The sequence below is a fragment of the Ursus arctos genome, unplaced genomic scaffold (assembly GCF_023065955.2).
Source record: "Ursus arctos isolate Adak ecotype North America unplaced genomic scaffold, UrsArc2.0 scaffold_1, whole genome shotgun sequence".
Lineage (NCBI taxonomy): Eukaryota > Metazoa > Chordata > Mammalia > Carnivora > Ursidae > Ursus > Ursus arctos.
Genome location: NW_026622763.1, coordinates 97,602,509 through 97,622,630, shown reverse-complemented (window position 1 = coordinate 97,622,630; position 20,122 = coordinate 97,602,509). Strand labels below are relative to the sequence as shown.

Sequence of the window (20,122 nt, the reverse complement as noted above, 5' to 3'; positions counted from 1 at the left end):
TGAAGCCAAAAGAGATGAGGAATGGAGAATTGGAGACCTGAAGGCATTATTTAGTTCCTGACACCAGCTGTATCTGAAATTAGGGATAATTCTAGACCTTCCAGAAATACAGAATTGGCTTTTTTTTTTTTTTTCAAGAACTAGTTTGAGTTGCGTTTCCATTATTTAAAACTCAGGGTCATGATTAATACAGAGGGTTACCTGTTTGTTTGGGCAACATTCAAAGCAGGCTTATCTTGATTAGAAAGCCTAAGTATAATTACTAACAAATCCCACCAAAACAGGCGTCTTCTATTAAGGTGGAAGTTTGGAAAAGTCATGCTAATTCAATAAATATATATCGAAGAATGTTGCCAGAGACTCCGAGAACTATTTTACACTATTTTCCCACATAATTTCTGCTTCGGTTGAACACTGTATATATTCATAGAGGGTCTCCACTTTGTGAGATAATTCATTTAGTGTGTTGATTTATATATACAAAGCGGTATGGGAAACAAAAAGCACATTGCACAATAAAAGCAAAAGAGAGCATGCTTCTTTCTTACTTGGTAGTTATAAATACTACCCCAGAATTGGCTGAGTCTTGTCTCTGTGGCTCCTCTGAGAAGGTAGTAGCCCTCGCCTTCTTTGTGGTTTCAGTTCCCCGAGGTCAACTGCGGTCCAGAAGCAGATGATCCTGCTTCTGATGTATTGGCAGAAGGTCGGTTGTAGCCCAATGCTAGGTCACAATGTCAGCATCATTACCGTCACTTCATCTCATCACATAGGCATTTTGTTCACCTCATATCACAAGAAGGGTGAATACAGTACAATAAGATATTTTAAGTGAGAGAGAGGGACCATATTCATGTAATTTTTATAAGAGTATGTTATTATAATTGTTCTATTTTATGACTGGTTATAGTTGTTGATCTCTTACTGTGCCTAATTTATAAATCGAACTTTATCATAGGGGTGCATGTATAGGGAAAAGCATAGTATATACAGGGTTTGATACTATTTGCGGTTTCAGGCATCTAGTGGGCATCTTGGGATGTATCCCCTGTGAGTAAAGGGGGGTTACTCTACCACTGCTAGGCTTGCCCGGAAGACCTCATGTCCCCAGGTTTTTCTGATTTAAGTCCCCAATTTTCTGACCCCATTGGCTGAAACCCAGCTTCCTCTAGGTCTTCATGCCTTCATCTTGTCTTTATTTTGCTATTTCTCAGCCTTGATCCAATTTCTGAGACCTTCTTTTCCACCCCCAAACTGTCATTCCTTCTGGGCTTTGCGTGTTTAACAGTAGTTCTTTAGGAAAAACTCCCCCTGGGCTAACCTATACTCCAGGACTCTGTCTTTACTCACACTGACTTTGAGAAGTCTCTTTGCCTCCCAAATCCACTCTGTCATTTCTAGTATATAACATGAGAGTCGTTAAGGGAGCCTTTCCCCATCAGGTCTCTGAAATCTAAATTTCAGAAGCACATTCTCTTGTCTTGTTTCCTCCCTTGATAAAATGTCATCGATATTGTTTTGTTGGGGAAGGGGGGTTGTGTTAGACCTTGTGGTTGACTCTACAATGTCCATCCCACTGCCACCCCACCCAGTGGGGATTGGGGGATCGTGCCTGCTCCAGGGTGGGTGGGACTCTGATTAGTCTCAGTCAATAATGGCCCTTCTTCCCTTTATCAGCAGTTGGTTCAGGAACTCAGACAGAGCACAGCATTCCATGTATGTCAGATTAAGGGTAAATGACATCCGTTGGTCTAAACAGACAGAAAAGAAGGCTTCGGTTCAATGGCTGGGGAAAGTGTCTGTATCTCCCTCTCCTGTCCCTCTTCACTTGCCCCTCCGGGAGACATGAAAGGAGAAGGATAGGGCCCTAAGTGACACATGTAGCCGTCCTATAACCACAGGGAAAACAACCTTAAGCTGAAGCCGACGTTGTGTTTGGCAGAGCAGAGAGATAGAAAGAACCTGAGTGTTTCGTGACATTGTCCAGTCCCCGGATCTCCCAATCCTTATCAACACTTCCAGATAAGTGAGTCATACATTCTGCATTCAAACCCTTAACTTTAAAAAAGCGAATGTAACTAATACAATGAGTTTATTAGTGTTCTTTTCCGTGATCAGGTTTTGAATCCAGGAGAATAAATAGAGCCCGGAAGGAGGTCGAAGGAAGGAAAATATTTCCCAGAGGAGGACTGAATAGGGTAGACTCTGGAGTGAGGGAGTGAGGAACACCAGAAATAAACTTTTCATACTTCACAGCGTGCCGGAGGTCAGCTTTCTGTCCAAGTAGCCTGGAGATACGATTATTTTTTTCCCCATTAATCAGGGATAAAGGCTCCTTTTCAGAAATTTTCCTTGAAACCCTCTCAATCATGCTACAGTGATGGAGAGACTTGTCTGGTGTTTCCAGGCAAAGATCATAAGGTTGGGTCACAAATCCAGCAAATAATAAGAGCTAACATTAACATTTATAAACCATTTTCCACTTTACAAAGGGCTGCCACTACCTGATTTCATTTTTGCCCAGAACAATTCTCTGGAGTAAATGTGTATCATCTGCCCTGTACGAAGCAACAAAGGTGCAGGGAGATGAGTTGAATGAATGGCACAGAGCCACCCAGCAGGAGATAAAGAATCCAGGACCACATGCTGGAGTTCTGACCCCGGGCTTCATGGCGGTGACCACCCACGCCACCTCTCTACCCTTCCATGTTGCTTCTCTGTTCCCGGGGTACATAGTGGCTGCCTCGACATTCAGAATTAGTTTTCCTTGTTGGCCTTTGGGAAGGCAGCCCCAGGGCTTTCCTTATCTGTTTGCGGTTGCTGGGCTTCTCTTACCATGAAAAGGGCTTTATTTCTTGGCATCTAATCCCCTTCCTTATCCACTCCCTCTTCTCCATGACCTCACTGGATTTCCTGTTGGTTTGGAGTTCTGAACCGGGTGGATTGACAACTGGAGTCAATTTCTGCATTTGATTCAAAGGAAACCGGGTGGGATGCATTCCACACAATGGCGAACTCACTGGATCATTACATCTGAAGTAATTCCCAGGATATGTGATGAAACTGTAGAGAAGGTATCCTTCATCATAAATAACGTGAGCTGAGAGCGAATAAGCTCATTGATTCTTAATAACACCCAGGAGACTGTTGATGTCTGACCCTAAATGTAGAAGAAAGAAAAAAAGAAGAAAGAATGAAAAGGAGTCAACAAGTAGAAGGAGAGAGGGAGAAAAATAAACATAGTTACAAATATTGGGAGTCAGATTATGCATATGCAATAATTTTCGAACCTCTACAATTTTTCTCCCATTTTTGAGTTAAAGTAGGCATTGCTTAGTAAGCGCACTTAGCCATTCCTCAGAGGCTCTTACGTGCCACTGAGCACATTAAATCAGTAATTTGCGTGATGGACTGATAGAGTTAGCAGCTGACAAAGTGGCAGATGTAATCACTAACCTACTGACTCACAAAACGGTTGATTTGGCCCCCAAATACCTATTATGTTTATTTGTGAATCTCATGGACAGAATATAAATTACAAGACAGTGTTGATCATTTCCTAGAGTTGTTTATTTTTCTTTCCCTCAATAAGCACTTACAAATTAAAATGCAAAGTAGAGGTTAGGAATTCATAGGTCAGATCTTGTTTTGCTCATTTTTCCAAGTGCACATTTACATTTTTGATGGCTAACATCTCTCCCTCCCTGCTTTAGCGAGGCATGCAGTTGTTTTATTCTGCCTTATAAATATTATGATTTAGCTAAGGTGAACCTTGGATAAGGATCAGAACATGTCAACCAGGAACTATTAGGTTACGAGAACTTTCAATCATATTTGTCCTAGACCTCTGGCCTCTCTTTGTGGCTCCTGATATCTTTGAATCCCCCGCATGGGAGGTTTGGGTTCTGGGGTGTCTACACTCAAGAAAACGATAGGATGAGTTTCACGTATACTTAAATGTTGTCTTTTATAACCAGGTGGCAGCCAATTTATTTAAAGCACTGATGAATAAGAGCAGCTCTGGAAGGGAACATCTGACTCATCCTTATCTTGACTTTTAGGATGACGCTAATCCTTGGAATCAAGGAACATTCAAACAGACCATGTAATGCTGAATTCATCGGATTAGCTTCATTAGTAGAACCGTGAGATTTATTGAGAATAATGAAACGTTGGATTTGGCACGTATCTTAATTGTTAATATGCAGAAGGCAATATAAGAAAAGATTTTAAATATACCAGATGAGAGAGTTATAGTGGAGATAACATTTGCAAAGTTTGTCCATATAGCACTCCTTAAGTTGTCATACAATATATTTGTGTAGTGAAAAATGTTCAAGAGAACAGACATCATGGGATGCCCATCCTGAGTGATGTTTCCCTGTGTTGATTCGGGGGAACTTGGTCATTAGGGCAAAGCCATAGGCTGTGCAATCATTCTGAATTTGCATTCACTTAAGTAAAGATTTTTAATTTTTAATTTAATTTAATTTTCAATTTAAAAAAATTTTAAAAATTTTATTTATTTAATAGAGAGACAGAAACAGAGAGAGCACAAGCAGGGGGAGGGGCCAAAGGAGAGGGAGAGAGACAAGCGGACTCCCTGCCGAGCCCGGAGCCCAACTCGGGGCCTCGATCCCAGGACTCAGAGATCATGACCCAAGCCGAAGGCAGATGCTTAAGCGACTGAGTCACCCAGGCGCCTGTTAAGATTCGTAATGTTCCAAGCTGCTTTTACTTTTTCTGAACTTCATGATTCCTAGCTCATTGCCTTAGTGTGCGTTTACATGGCTCACTCGGCTCTGCAGGGTGTTTTGGTGTTGTTTTTTTGTTTTTCTTACTTGTTCACTTTCTGTCCAATCCGAAGTGAAGCTTACATGTGGGATGAGGGCTGGCTGCTCTTAGTGGTTACGAATAGGTCAAGGGGTATGAGCAAGCCTCGCTCGGCCTCCACGCTACTCAAGCTTTTCTCTCTTAAGGTTTCTGCTGTGTGTGTGTCTGGCAATGCCGAGAGATAAAGCGAGGTCATCTCTCCAGTTCCTACTTCAGAGAGAATAACCGGCACAGCAGCCACAGCAAATACCATCGCTATTTGGGCGCCTGGGTGGCTCAGTCGGTTAAGCGTCTGCCTTTGGCTCAGCGGGGAGTCTGCTTCTCCCTCTCCCTCCGCCCCTTATCCCACTCATGCGCTCACACTCTGTCTCTCCCATATATAAATAAAATCTTAAAAAGAGAAAAAATACTGCCATTATTTAGTACACAGTAGAAATGCTTTTATATCCATTGTCTTGTTTAGTCCTCTTACTACCCAGGGAGGTTGATGGTCTTACTGCTTTTGACCGATGAGGAAAGGAGATGCAGAGAAGTTAGGTAAATGGGCTCACACTTGCGCAGCTCTTGTGAGCGTGTAAACCCAGACCTGGCGCCTGCTGAAGCCTGTGCGTTTATTACCGAGCCCCGCTACTTTTTTAAAGCAAAGTTTTGAGAAGGTAGAGGGTGAGATGGGGCCGCTGGTTACATGAGTCCTTCTACAAATGGCCCTATTCTCTCCTGATTGCATTTCCCCCTTGCTTTACTACCCACCACACCCAAGCAGGAAATAATGGGGCAGAACCAAAAAAGAGACACTACTAGTTGTCACTGACTTAGAAGGAACAGAAGCTAGTCTTCTTAAGTAGACTTTAGAATGCAATTTGCCATGTTCCCAACTTCTAAACTTGGACACTCAGCTCTTTCTATTGAGCAAATTATCAAGAAAATCATTTAGATGGGCTTCCTCTGAAATGTAGATAAATCTTATTTCAGAATTTTGGCTACAGAAGACCCATTATCATGTATTTGCATTTCAGCCTTACTCTGTGGGTCTGATCCAGTGGTTCCCAAATCTTCTTATGAGTAAGACTCATCCAGGAGTGAGTCAATTAGTGTTCTTCGGTTGTAAGTAACAGAAATCTTCCCTGGTTACTCTAAGCAGCAAGGATTTGGGCAGCTCACAGAAATAAAGGGCAGCCAGAAGAACAGGGGCCAGAAAGAGGAGAGAGACAGGCAGCTCTCACGGTGTGGTAGGAGCAACTAATTTTGTTTTCTATCTACATTCAACTTTGTGATGTCATTGAATCCCAAGATGTTTAAGTAACTATCTCTAGTGGTCAGAATTCTAAGATGGGCCTCAAGATTCCCACCGACTGTGTCTTAGTGTTCTTCAGAGAAACAGAACCAGTAGAATATATATATATATATATATATATATATATATATATATATATAAGAATATATATATATTCTAGATATATATGCACATATATATGTATGTGTGTATATATATTCTGGATATATGTATATATTCTGGATGTAAAAAAATAAAAAATATATTTATATCTACATATAATATTTATATATTTATATATATTCTGGATATTAAAAATCCAAACTATATTTATATTTATAAATAATATTTATATATATTCTGCATAAAAATATAAAAATAAAAATACATAAAATATATATTTAAAATAAAAATAAAAAAGCAAATATAAATATTTTATATTATACAGGTTTTAAATAAGTAAAATAAAAATAAAAAATATATGATATATAAAAATTTTGAAATATATAAGTATATATCATACACATATACACATATATATATATATGTATATATATATATATATATATTCAGAATATATTCAGAATCCTGGTTCATGGGATTATGGAGGCTAAGGCCCACAGTCTGCTGTTTGCAAGATGGAGGCCAGGGTGGTACAGTCCTAGTCCAAACCCAAAGGCTGGAGAACCAGGAATTCCTATGTCTAAGGGCAGGAGAAATGGATATCCCACCTTAACAGAGAGCAAATTCACCCTTCCTCAGTCTTTTTGTTTTACTCAGGTCCTCCACAGATTAGATGACGACCACTCCACTTGCATTGATGAGGACCACCTTTTTTATTCAGTCTGCCATTTGAGTGCTAATGTCTTTTGGAAACATCCTCACCGAGAGACCCAGAATAATGTGTTACCAGCTATCTCGGGTACCCCTTAGCCCAGTCGAGCTGACACGTAAGATTAACCATCACACCCGACATACACATCCTGTGTAATCCCTTGAGTGTGGGTGAGATTATGAATGACGGGTTATCACTCATGTCAACAGGTTACTTATTAATCAGTGGACTTTGAGTTCATCAAAAGAAGGATTATCCTAGGTTCACCTGATCTAATCACATGAGATCTTAAATGACAGCTGGGCCCTTTCCAGGGTGAGAGATTTTATGAGAAAGAGCTTCTCTTACTGACCTTGAAGCAGAAAACTGCTGTAGACAAGGCCATATGGCAAGGAGCTGTGGGCACCTGCGGGAGCTCGGAGTGACCCTGAGCGATAGCTAGCCACACAGTGGGACCTCAGTCCTACAGTTGCCAGGAGCCGAATTCTGCCATCAAGCAGCTGGGACCGAAGCCTCACTGCAGCTCCAGCCAGCACCTTGATTTCAGCCTGTGAGAGCCCAACCAGAGAAGCCAGCCACACCGCATCTGGACTTCTGACCCACGGCACTGTCGAGATCATAAATGGATATGATTTTAAGGTGCACAGTTTGAGGTGATTGAATCTCTACCATCTATACGCTGATGACTCTACAATCCAGACCTCTTTCCTAGCTTTTGTTTGATATCCAACCACCTCCTTGTTTTCTCTGCTTGGATGTCTGATAGACATGCAAACATAATGTGTCCCAAACTGAGCTCCCCGTCTACCTTCCCCTCAACTCACTCTTCCTACAGTCCTTTTATGTCAAAAGTGACAACTTTATATTTGTAGTTGCTTAAGTCAAAAACTTTAAATCATGTTTCATTTTCAGTCCATCAGTTTTAACCTTTGACTCTCTCGTTTCCCAATATTTCCAGAATTAACCATTTCTCCCTAACGTCTCTGCTGTCACTCTGATCTATGCCACCCAGTGTGTTTCACATGGGATAGTGCGATAGCTTCTCACATTTCACCCTGGTCTCCTACAGTCAGTTTTCGACACACCAACCAGACTGATGCTGTTAAACGAAAGATCTGGTCAGACAACTGCACAGAGCCTTCAGTGGCTCTCTGGTAGACTGAGTTATTAGTACCAACTCTCATCTCTCCCTTTGCCATGTGACTTTGCAGTCCCTCTAATTAGAGGTGAACTATGTGGCCCCACTCCTTGACTTGGGTTTGGCCATGTGCTTGCTTTGAGTAAGTAGCCAGAAGTGGGGAGAGGTGTGCAGAAGCGACAATATATCAGTTCTGAGTTTAGTGCCTGTTCTCACTTGCCCTCTGCATCCTACTGTTGCTGAGAGAACATGCCATGGCTAGTCCAGTTGTTCAAGGAGGATGAGAGACATTTGGAGCAGACATGGAACCAGCCTGCCTCTTACTGCTGTCCAGGTGAGCCCAGCCTCGATTTGGCTGGCTCTAAGCCAACCTGTAGGTACATGAGCAAAATAAATGCTTGTAGTATGCTGCAGAGAGTCTGTGTGGTTCTTTCCAAGCAATAGCTGATTGAGACAGGCTCAGAAGAGAAGCCAAAGTGCTTCCAATGGCCTGGAAGGCTCTGTCTGTTCATCGCCACAAGAGACCTCATCTCTCCCTACCACTCTCCCTCTCCCTTGCTGTACTCCAGCCACATTGGCCTCTTTGCTCGTTTTGGAACTTGCTAGGCCCACTTTCACACAGGCCTTTGTATTTGTTTCCTCTGTTTGGAATCCATCTGCCCTGGAACCTCTTGGCTTGCTCCTCGGCTGCCTTTAGTTTTTCACTCAAATATCATCTTCTCAGAGAGAGCTGTTTGCAATCGCAACCCCATCCATTTTCCTTCCCTGTCTCCCTTCCTCGGTCTTTTTCCCCCTACAGCACCTAATACACATTTTACTTTTTACTGTTTGACAACCCCCACATTCTGCCCCCCCCAATGTAAACTTCCCAAGGGTAGGGGTTTTTGTCTGATTTTCTGACTCCTGAATCCCTAGTTCTTGGAATGGAGCTCAGTAATATTTATTGAACAAATGCAGCAATAAATGAATTCTTTTCTGATAATTTTAACAAGGAGTCACTTTTGTTTTTTTTTACATTCTGTATCATTCTGCCCAAGAACTAATGTCTCAAGAAGGATTAGGCCTGGCTTGGATCCCAGTCCCACACCTTGGCCGGGGCAGAGCTGGACACCTTTACTCATAGTCCCTCCAATTGGGGGGGGGGGGGATTCCCACAAAGGAACTGGGCATGCTGTAACCCAAACCAGGGGAAACGGATGGCAGGAAGCCGAGTAACAGAGAGTGGTCTGTAGTATCTAGCTTGAGTTAGCTAAGCCCATCCTTATACCATTCTAGAACTTCCATCTCGGTGTCTGCAGCTCACATTTTGAGAAACATCAGATGCAGTAAAACATCTTACGAAAGTCCTTTGAGAATTCCAAAGGAACAGGGGGAGATTTGAATCTCTTTTCCATGTGCAAGCGAAAGAGAACTCTCCATGTGAAGCCCTCGGAAGAGGTAAACCCTAGACACGGGGGAAAGGGGACTCACACAGAATAGGAAGCATCCCCAGAGACTTCCAAGAGTTTCCAGCCTTCCCTAGCTGTTGGCATCTGGAATCCCCGACTGAGCCCTTCAGCATCCCCCTGGCCTTTTCTCCACCAGAGCCATTGTCCCAGGCCTCAGAGGCCCAGTGGACCTCAGTTCCTACTTCCTGGTTAGCAAGTAAGAGGTGAAAGGTGGCTCCCACCTACGGCCAGGACTGTGGCATGGGAGATGCGTACTTTCCCCTGTTGGCCATGGTGTGAGGTCACTGGGCCTCCAGTGTACTTGAGTCATGTGGTGCATGTAACAGGCTTCTGTGGGGTGGCCCCAGGGCCTGACCACACCATCAAAAGTGTGAAATAGCATTCTGAGTGGCAGATACCCGGAAGCTGACCTGTTGGTGAAATGCAGATTGTTTGTAAGCTGGAAATTGTCTCTATTTCTATAGCAGAAAAATTAACACAGTCTTTCTAGGTGAAGTACTCAGCATTTCATAACTTGCTGAGATTGACTTCCTTCCATACCGATCATCTCCCTGTCATTGCGATGTGCGCATCAAGTTGGGCAGTCCGTTGTGAGGTCGGAATGAGGTCTTTGCACAATAACAAACACTTGTCCTGCATGTTCCAGAAGCTTGTTACCTTTGTGCCTTTACCATAGTGTAGTAACTCAGTTATCCATTTTCAAGATTTCTGCCTAATGCGAACAAATATGCTTGTCATCTTGACAGCTTGTGGAAAAATGGATTAAAGAAATGAAATTATGTGAAAAACTGCGAGCTCTTTAGAGATAGTTGTTATTTAAATTCATTCATTTATTCATTTATGCATTTTGATAATATGCTTATTGGCTTGCTGCTAACTTATCTCCTGTTATCAGTTTAAGGTATTTAAAGCTTTACTTACAATTTTAACACCATAGGTATTTCTACGTCCTGCAAATGAGACTTGAAGGGTCAGAGTATTTGAATAACGATAACAAGAGTAGTAGTGGTAGTAGAAATGATAGTAATGATGGAAACCATCCTAATCCTCACAGAAGCTATCATTTTGAGGATTTATTGTGTGTTATGGGCAGTGCTGGTATATATATTGTCACTTAGGCTTGCAAATCTGATTCTTCTCATATCCGAAAAATGCAGGTTCATTTTGGGCATGCAGGTTTTAAAGTCAGATCAGTGTTGGTCTGCATCCCTCCCCTGCCACTTAACTGGCTGTGTGATATTGGGCCAGTTAGTCAACCTCTCTGTAAAGTGGGGGTAGCAATGCCTATCTCACGGGATCTTCGTGAAACTAAAGCTAAATGCAACTACGTACATAAAAGACTGGGTATGGAGCTATTTGCAATGATCATAAATTTATCACATGTTACGCACAGCCAAGCTCCTCCTTGCACATAATCAAAGAGGAGTGAATGAATAGGGGAAACAACTACCACACAGGGCTCCGTGAGAGTACGCAAGCATTTCGATTTTGACTGATGGTCACTATTTGCCAACCATTATTAAACGTGAAGATTAGAGGACCCTACGAGGACTCTGCCTGTAACTACATCCCCAAATCTGAGCCGGCCGACCACCAACCATTCCTTCTAAACCCTTTATTACTTTCTCATTAAGGTCTCAGTCTCTGAGCTGTGAGCACCATCAATAAAAAAGAGCAGTTCAGGGGAGGCGGGGGTGGGGGAGGCAGGGGTGGGGAAGCAGGAAAGCCTCTCTTTAAAGAATACTTAGCCCAAGATAATTATAACCACTGGGGAAGGATGCAGGCAAATTAGCATCATAATCTATGGGAGCAGAAGGCACAGCGATGATTTTCCCATAAGAAATACATCTATTTTGGAATTCTCAGTAGTCTACCACTTTCTCTACCATGGGAGTCAACACAGTTTTGATTTACTGACTCACTGTCCTTGGAGTGTTTTTCTCTGAATTTTAACCCCCCCCCCCCAAAAAAAAGAGATTAAGAATAGGAGAAGAAATGCAAGGCAAGAAAGAAAAAGAGTGAGAAAACAAAAGGAAATGAGAGACAAAGAGGAAAGGAGAGAAAATAAAACAATGTACTGTCAGAGGTTTAGAGTCAAAACATTTTGTTTTGTTCCAAGTAAGTAAAATACTGAAAATTAAAAGTTGAAAATATCATTCTGAATATTTAAGCATTACCAGAATATCAGTAAGATCAAAATTTGAGTATATATTCAATCTGGAAGCATCCTGTTAACCTAATTGCAAGTGTTTACTGAGTATTTGTCGTGGGTTTAATTTTGCCAGGTACTGGGGGTGGGCAGTCGGGGCTTACTGATGAATCAATGTCTGCTCCCTCAGCACTTGTGATCTGGCCGGGGACATTAAACAATTAGAAAACTAGATATTCTATAATCAGGAAGCAAAACTGATAGAAAGGCAGTTTGCTTTAGTTCCACAAGCTTCTAGACGGGGGAAAAAATGGCCCAGTCAAATACCTTTGGGAAGTTCTGCAACCTGCCTCTTCTCGGAGAATCTCTGTGCGTGTTAGCATAGTCAAGTTTCCCTCTTCGGTAAAGCAATTTCTTAGCCCGGGTTCCCTCAGGGACAGAGGCTGCTAAAGGTGCATGCAGGGAGTTTATTAGGGGCTGTGAACCCAGACAGCAGGGGCAAGGGGCAGAGGGCAGTGGGGAAGGGAAGGGCATGGAGGAGAGGAAGCCAACACAAGCATGTTACTGACCTTGAGTCAGCCAACATCAAGGGCACCCGGTACTCGACCTTGTGGGGCTTTCTGCTGGAAAATGAAACCAAAACATGGGAAAGCAGGGCAAAAAGTTAAGAGAGAGGGAGTTGAACCTTGGGAACTATCCTTTCAGCCTTGGACTAGAGCCGTTTCAAATATGTCTCAAAATTGTCCGCCTAGGAGACAAGAGGGGGCTGTTTATTCATTGGCTCTTGAACGCTTAGGGCAAGGGCAACCCTCATGTGTATTGACTCCCTGCCCCTTTGGGTTGCACATCAAGGATTGCTTAGCAGTTCCCACGGGAGACTCACGCTCCACACCCAGTGGCTGGAGGAAGTGGTGGGCCCGGGACAGTATGGAGGGGCAAGTGCTGGCCAATCCAGATGCTGTTGGAGCTTTCATGCTTGCTATCTGCCATCCTGTGGAGTGATTATTCTGCTGAATACATTTTAGTAAATCCAAGAATGCTTTCTTTGATAATAGGAAGAGGAGCTGGTCCAACTTCAGGCATAGCTCTATCCAAGGGCTCAAATAACGTTTCTCAAATATATATATATATTTTCTCAACTTTTGCCCTGTTTTGCTCTGTGTTGGTTTCATTTTCTGGCAGGCTCCTTTTCCACATGGTAGGAAAGAGGGACCCTGGTAACTCATTCGTCCACTTACCCGTTCTTCCTGTTGCTCTGGGACAGCTAATTAGATGATGTTCCTAGCCTCGCTTTGCCATTTGGTGTGAATGCATGATGGGATCTGGTGAGTGGAAGGTGGACAGGAATGATTCATGCACGCTTCCTCGAAAGCCTTCACTCTCTCTCCCTCTTACAGTCTTCTTTCAGCTTCCTGTAGGTGCAGGGCTTGCAGGGAGGACTCCCCAGATAGAAGGAGCCTGGCTTCCTGATTGTGTGGTGGGCCCCCTGCCAAACACCCACCGGGGACTGTTAGGTGAACAAGAAAAAAAAAAAGTCTATAGTGTGAAGCCACTGCAGTGTTGGTGTTGTTCGTGCAGCCGGCCTACCCCAACACAGCGCTCATGACGCCCTTGCCCATAGCAGGTCTTGGACAGAATTCTCATGATCTCAACGAGGTTATTGGACCACACGCCAGAGAAATCAGGGCTTCCATGGGATTGGGGAGAGGTGGAAACACTTGATTCCCATCAGAAACACATGGAATGGGAGCAGGATATTTATTTATAAAGTGAAGAGAGGCAGGAGGGAAAAAAAGAAGCTATGGCAGTTGTTACAGGATCATATTGGCATTGGACTCCAGACTTGGCTTTGCCATAACTTACGTGTGTGGCCGGGGCCATGCTGCTCAGCCATTCTGGGTCTTCGCTGCTCCCTTGGGTAGGTGTGAGAATTGAGCTAGACAGTTTCTTTTTTTTTTTCTCTTTAGAGTGGCGGGGGTGGGGGGACAGGCTCCACACCCAGCACAGAGCCCTACACGGTGCACGATCCCATGACCCTAAGATCATGACCTAGGCTGAAATCAAGAGTCAGACACTTAACCAACTGAACCACCCAGGCACCCCTGGGCTAGATGGTTTCTAATGTCTTTTTCAACTTTGCGATTGTTTGGTGACAAAACGGTAAAAAATTAAACTGGACCTATTTCTCTTTCCTTTGTTGATCGAGTGGCTTCTGCTTCCCTCATTTTTATAAGCGCTTTAAGAAATACGGGCTGCCGCCTGCCTTCCTTGGCACTGCCTTCCCCTGTGTTGGTGAATCCAAGCTATGGCCGTGGAAGTTGTAGACCCAGAGGGTCAGGGTCGCCCACATGCAGTAAAGAGGAAAATGTAGGCAACGCTTGTGCTGGTTCTGCCCCTGTAGGAGCAGAGTGGCCGTAGGTCCTGCCTCTCGCTGCATGGGGACGTTTGAAAGGAGGAAGCTAGGAAGTGCCAGGGTTAGAGCTATTTCCCTTGTGGATGCTCTCCCTGGTGGTCCTGTCTTAAAGAGCTGGATCTTTCTTCCCATGCACTGGGCATGATGAGGGAAATCATTGCCCTGTCCACGTGATAGATGCTTAGTTAAAAAAAAACAATGAGTCTCGACTTAGAAATGGCAGAGGCAGGGTCTGTTCAGCGGCTGGTGGCCGTGTGGGCAGAACTGAGAACAGAGGGATCCAGTGAGAAAACGCAGAAGGGAAGAGAATGTTTCCAGAAGCATGTACAGTGCCCTGACGGGTGCAAGGCAGTAAGAAGTGACATTTATAAGGATTTACAGGGATAATAGCAAAGGACCAAAATAAACAGTAATAACCACATGCTGAGTCACTCTGGAACTATAAGTTCTTAGCTGCCACCTTCAGAGCAGAGCAGAATGTAACAAAAGAGGAAAGGGAAAAAAAGAGTCGGGTTGGACAGGCTGAGATGCGGGCCTAGCCCGTCCTGGCCAGATGACCTTCACCCTATTTCTGTGAGGTGGGATCTCTGGTCACCGACAGTACAATTGGTTATATTTTTGAAGTGATGTGTTACTTTTTCTCATACTGCTCTCTTTTTGTGGGGAGTCCTTTTGCAGGGCTCTAATGAGATACTGTTTCTATAGCAGGGGTCCTGTTCTGAATCCAAGTTGATGTCTTTGCAAGTTAGGAAGACGAATGGGGAAAGACCCGACATCTTGTCATGAGGGACCAAGTTGTGTCCTAGGAGAGGGATGCCCTTGAGAAAAGATCTGGGCTCACATTCTAGATTCAATAGAAAGCGACTCGGTGTTTCGGGACAGTCTGTGGAAGCCATTGTCATGGCAACAGATCTTAGAAGTGCACATCTGAGCTGGTGGGGACTGTGAAACCAGAAACATGGGGAGAAGTGCATTCACTCAAACTGTCTCACACACGCCTTCCTTCCTTGATCCGACAAACATTTGTCGAACCCTTCGTGTGTCCTGGCACTGTCACTGGGTGATAGAGATAGGTACCTGGCTTAGCTGAATTCGAGGCGGGAAGGACCCCAGGTGAACAAGACAACCCAAGCCAACGTCAGCTGGCGATGAGGAAATAATCAGATTAATGGAGAAGGATGAGGGGCTTGAGGGGGCGGAATTTCTTGGTGAATCCTGAAAGGTGCCAGGGAACCAGCCAGGCAAGGAGCAGAGTGTTTCGGGCAGTGGGGATACCATTTGCAAAGGCCCTGAGGAGGGAAGGAATCGGCATGTTCTGTAACCTGAAAGGAGGCCAGAGTGACGGCAGCATAAGGAACAGGGTTAGAGAGACAGGAAGTGGACTGGTCATTTAGAGCAGGATTTCTTAACCGCAGTGCTATTATTGTCATTTGGGACCAGAAAATTCTCTGTTGTTGGAGGCTGTCCTGTGCACTGTTTTGCAGCGTCCCTGGCCTCTACCCACTAGATGCCAGTAGCACCCCCCAGTTGTGATGGCCAAAAATGTCTGCAGACATTGCCACACGTGTTTTGGGGGTTAGAACCAAGAGGAAAGTGGACCACCAAGGAGGGCTAGCAGAATGTGAAATAAAAGAGGAGAAGGGCACTGTGATGGTGGATTTTATGTGTCTCCTGGCTGGGCCACTGGACTCAGCCATTTGGTCAGATAATATCCTAGCTGTTTCTGTGAAGGTATTTTTAAGATGAGGTTAACGTTTGAGAAAAACACATTACCCTCGGTAACGTGGTGGGCCTTGCCCAATCAGCTGAAGGCCTTAAGAGAAAAAAGACTGACCTTTCACCCAAAAGGGAATTCTGCCAGCAGACTGCCCTTGGACTTGAGCTTCAACATCAACTCTTCCTTGGGTCGCCAAGCCTATGGGTCTGCCCTGCAGACTCTGGACTTGCCAGCATACACAATTTCATGAGCCAATTCCTAAAAATAAATCTCTCTCTCTCTGAGATTATATACTACAGAATACATGTATAGATTACGGACTATTATTAGACTCTAGCATCTGATGAGGCCACTGCCTTGGAGGTCGGGACTGGGGGATCGGGGCCATAGTGGGGGTGGCTGGAGCCCAACCAACAGCTTTGAGGACACCGCAGAGAACCGATGCCCCGTCAGAGAGCTGTTCTGCTGGGGCCAGAGCAGGGCCAGCAGCAAGGCAGTCTCAGAGGGCCACGTGGTGGAGGGAGGCCTCACCGAGAGCTTATAGAAGCTCACCCTACAAGGTAGGGAAGAGAAGCTTGTCCATGGTGCAGCCGAGGTCCCCGCCGGGACCATCCTACTAATGAGGGGGCAGGACTTTCGGTGGCGCTGGAGAAACGTCAGGAGAGGTGACAGTCAAGGAACTAGAGCCGTTGTTGTTTGGTGATGGTATTTTGGATGTAGATATATGAGAAATACCTCAATGTAGGTGTCCGTTGTGACCTAGTGGTCTCAAAACAGTGCAGAGGTACAGACGGACCCTCTGTTTGCAGCCCGATTCGGAAGGCACAAAACCAGCGCCTGGGGACCAGGGATAAATATATCCGCGCTCTCCGCCGTGGGAGCACCCTTCGGGAGGCACTCCCATGGCCAAGTGAACATACCTGACTTTTAACGGACAGAAACAGAAGACACATCATCTCACGGGATATCTGGAAGTTGGATGCTTTCCCAAGAGAGGCCAGGGGGAAGAGGAAAAGTGGTTTCTTCTCTCCTTCCTGCTAGGAAAACACTCGGGTTTGCTGATTCGAAGGGGAGATTGAAGAGAAGCCTCTTTTTATAGATGTTGGTTTTGGAGTGAGTTCCAGCCGTCATCGAAGGTATCCATCCTGTCTGCTCAGTAAACTTGCTGTGACCTGGCCGTGAGGGGAAGCTTTGGCGGCCTCCACTCCTGGGCTATGTTGCTGACCCAACCTGAAATCCTTCTTTAGGGCGAGTCAGCAACATATCCCATGACTTTTGGGTGATAGGTTCTTTTATATAAGGACCATAAAGGAGAAGGCCCTTTCTGCATCATGTTGAATTTCCCAGAGGCCGTGACCAGGGATTAGAACGAGGTAAAGAAGTTGAAGAGAGACTGCTAAAAAGCATTGAGGAATGCAGAACATGGCTCAGTCAGGCCCTTCAAGCGTTTGTGGAGAGCAAATAAGACCATGGGTGATTGAGAATAAAATGTGTTGCTTTTCACACGTTGGAATAGCTCAAGTGAAAATAAATCCCTTTAAACATTTTAATTTCAATTAACTTCGTATTATAAGACACACACATACACAGTCACACATTTTTTTGGCTTGTGTCGCTTTTGCTATGGAGGTAGTTCTCCAAACCCAATGTTACATAAGCACAAAAAAAGTTTTCCTTAAAAATTATCCGATTTATAATCTAAATATAAAAATCTCAAAAGAAGGCTGTGTCAACACATAACTAAGCAAACAGTTCCGATCTTTTCTGGCCTTTGTTTGTTTGTTTACTTTGGCCTTCCGATACTCATTCTAAGTCACTGGTCATCCGCTATTCCCTCCCCCCCACCCCACTTCACTGACGCTGCTCATGGCTAAGCTTGCTGTTGGTCATGGCATCTCCCTCTAGGTGCTGCACAGACTCTAATGTTCTCCTTTTGCATGTATTGATCTCAGACACTTCAACACCGTGGTGACCCAACATCATGGCTGACAATTGCTGGTCTAGGTTATAAGATGGTCAGTGTGATAGGAGCATGTGATCTCAGACTCTAACTGGTAGGTTGGTATCATCCAGATCTGTTCATTTCAGTGTTTTATTTAAACAGGAGGCCTAGTTTGGCCAAGCATGAACAAAAATGGATATTTCTTAATGAGGAAGTGTTTGTAGTAAAATAAATAAATAAATAACACCCCTCCCCCCGCAAGCCACAAACCTCATTCTTTGTCCACAAGAAATCTGGTCATGGTCAAATCCAAGAGGTGACATGACCAGCTCTGTGACTGAGCAGATGGCTCAACTTATTCTGCATTTCAGTTTCTTTATCTATAAAGTGGAGCTAATAATAATCAGCCCTAACTCACACCCAGGGTTGTAGTAATCACAAGTGTGAGATAAGAGAGAGTGGTTGTAAGTTTGAAAGCATCGGGCTTATGTAAGACTGCATTCAGTCACATAATCACTGAGCACTTACTAACGTGCCGTCATCCTTTGTGGGCTAAGCTTGAAGTTCAAGATCCAATATAGGGTATAAATAGTAAGACATGGTCCCTGCCCTCAGGGATTGCACTGGGAGAAGCCCGTGAAGTAAGAAGAAACTGACATTCTCTAACATTACATAAATGTAACATTACTAAGAAGTAAGGAGAACTTAAACTCTGTGATGAATCAGTTTCACAAAGATTTCAATAGCATCGATTGAATTTTTGTCTTTCGGGTTCAACTTTGTTTTTGAGTCAAGGTGGTAAGGGTTGACACCTTCACTTCATTTATTAAAACGGAAGTTTTCTTCAAATTACACAAATAAGCTGTACATACACGAAAGGCTACAGAAGTGCATGAAGTAGAAATTGTAAATCCCTTGGCTCCAACGGGGTTTGGATCCTTAGCTATGGCCCAGACGCCTCAGACTGGCAATTCCTTATCACTAAAGTGAGGGTAATAAATACAAGTGCAAAATCTTGTGACAATTATGAGACAACTGATTTAATATGCTAAGGATGATATTTGGTGGGTTTTTAATAAATGTGGGTTTTTTTCCTTCCTTTATTTTGAAAGTTAATTTGAGTGGAATTAACTCTATATGTAATGCAGTCGTCTGAAGAAAGCCCAGTCTGTTATGAGTATGTATTTGGCTCATTTCAGGTTCCGTTTGTGCATCAGGAATGTCTCCAGGTCCCAAGTGTTCCACGGAAGACCCTTCTATGCCATATTACGAATGAAACTTCTCAAGGGCTTCTCAGGGAGTCTATCATTAACTCTCAGGAGATGCCTCATCCTCATAGTCTCCTGGCTTTTTTGAGGAAAAGTTGCATTTAAAAATTGTCATTTTGTTTGTTGAATAACCTCCAAACACAGTCATTTCTTTTCCTGTGGCCACGGAGTAAAGCGTCCTCTCGGGATATTGGAAGACTGAAGTAATCAACATAAGTAAATAGGGAAGTTTCACATTTATTATTCTGTAGGAGTGGTTTTATTGTAAATTATGGAAAGAGAACTTGCTGCTTGGCCGAGACACAGAAAAGGTTTTCTCTCTCTCTCTTTTACAATTTATGTTAGAGAGAGGGGGATGGGGAGGGGCGGAGGGAAAGGGAGAGAGAGAGAGAGAATCTCAAGCAGACTCCACACTGAGCACAGAGCCCAACATGGGGCTCGATCTCATGACTCTGAGATCACGACTTGAGCCGAATCAAGAGCTCAACCGACCGAGTCCCCCAGGCGCCCTGGTTTCTCTTTTATCTCACATATTGTGAGTTAGGGCGTCTCAGATGGAACAACTACACTAATGAAAACAGGTTGTGTTTGCTCCTCAGAGCAAGAGGTCCCACAGAAGAGTGGACTTGCTGAAGGGCTTCTTGAAAGTCTTCGTGGGGTAGCATGGTTTTCCTGGTGACATGAAGTGATTACCTTCTCTTTGAAGGAGAAAGGCGTGCTGTTACAGACAGAGCCTGCACTTGGGTGCCACAGAGCCAAGTTCACCCTGGACTCCAAACCCTATCCCGAGATCTAGGCAACTTGGTGAACTTCCCCGAGCCTCAGCGTCCTCATCTCTCACGCGCAGCCTCCGAAGAAGGTTGGGAGGACAGCATGGCTGAACAGATCCCTATTCCTAATATACAGTAGGCTTATAGGAACTCTCTGTTCCTTTGCTCTCTGCCTCCACTCCCTAAACATCTTAGGCTAGGTAGTTTTAAAAATAATTGTCTGTCATTTTGTGGTAGGCCCCGAAGTGTTTTCCCATCATTAGCTCCTTTGATTTTTCTAAATAACCCCGTGAAGGAGGTGGTCTTGGACTTAATGTGAACACCATGTTACATATGAAG

General features: G+C 44.1%; 1 long non-coding RNA gene across 1 annotated transcript; it reads right to left on the bottom strand.

Moving 5' to 3' along the window:
- Positions 1-441: 441 nt before the first annotated feature.
- Positions 442-12,118, bottom strand: LOC130542272 (uncharacterized). The gene is made up of 2 exons (XR_008956727.1): positions 12,001-12,118; positions 442-3,157 (listed from the first exon to the last, which is right to left on the bottom strand). It is a non-coding gene; the product is annotated as an uncharacterized LOC130542272 (long non-coding RNA).
- Between the last annotated feature and the right edge of the window lie 8,004 nt (positions 12,119-20,122).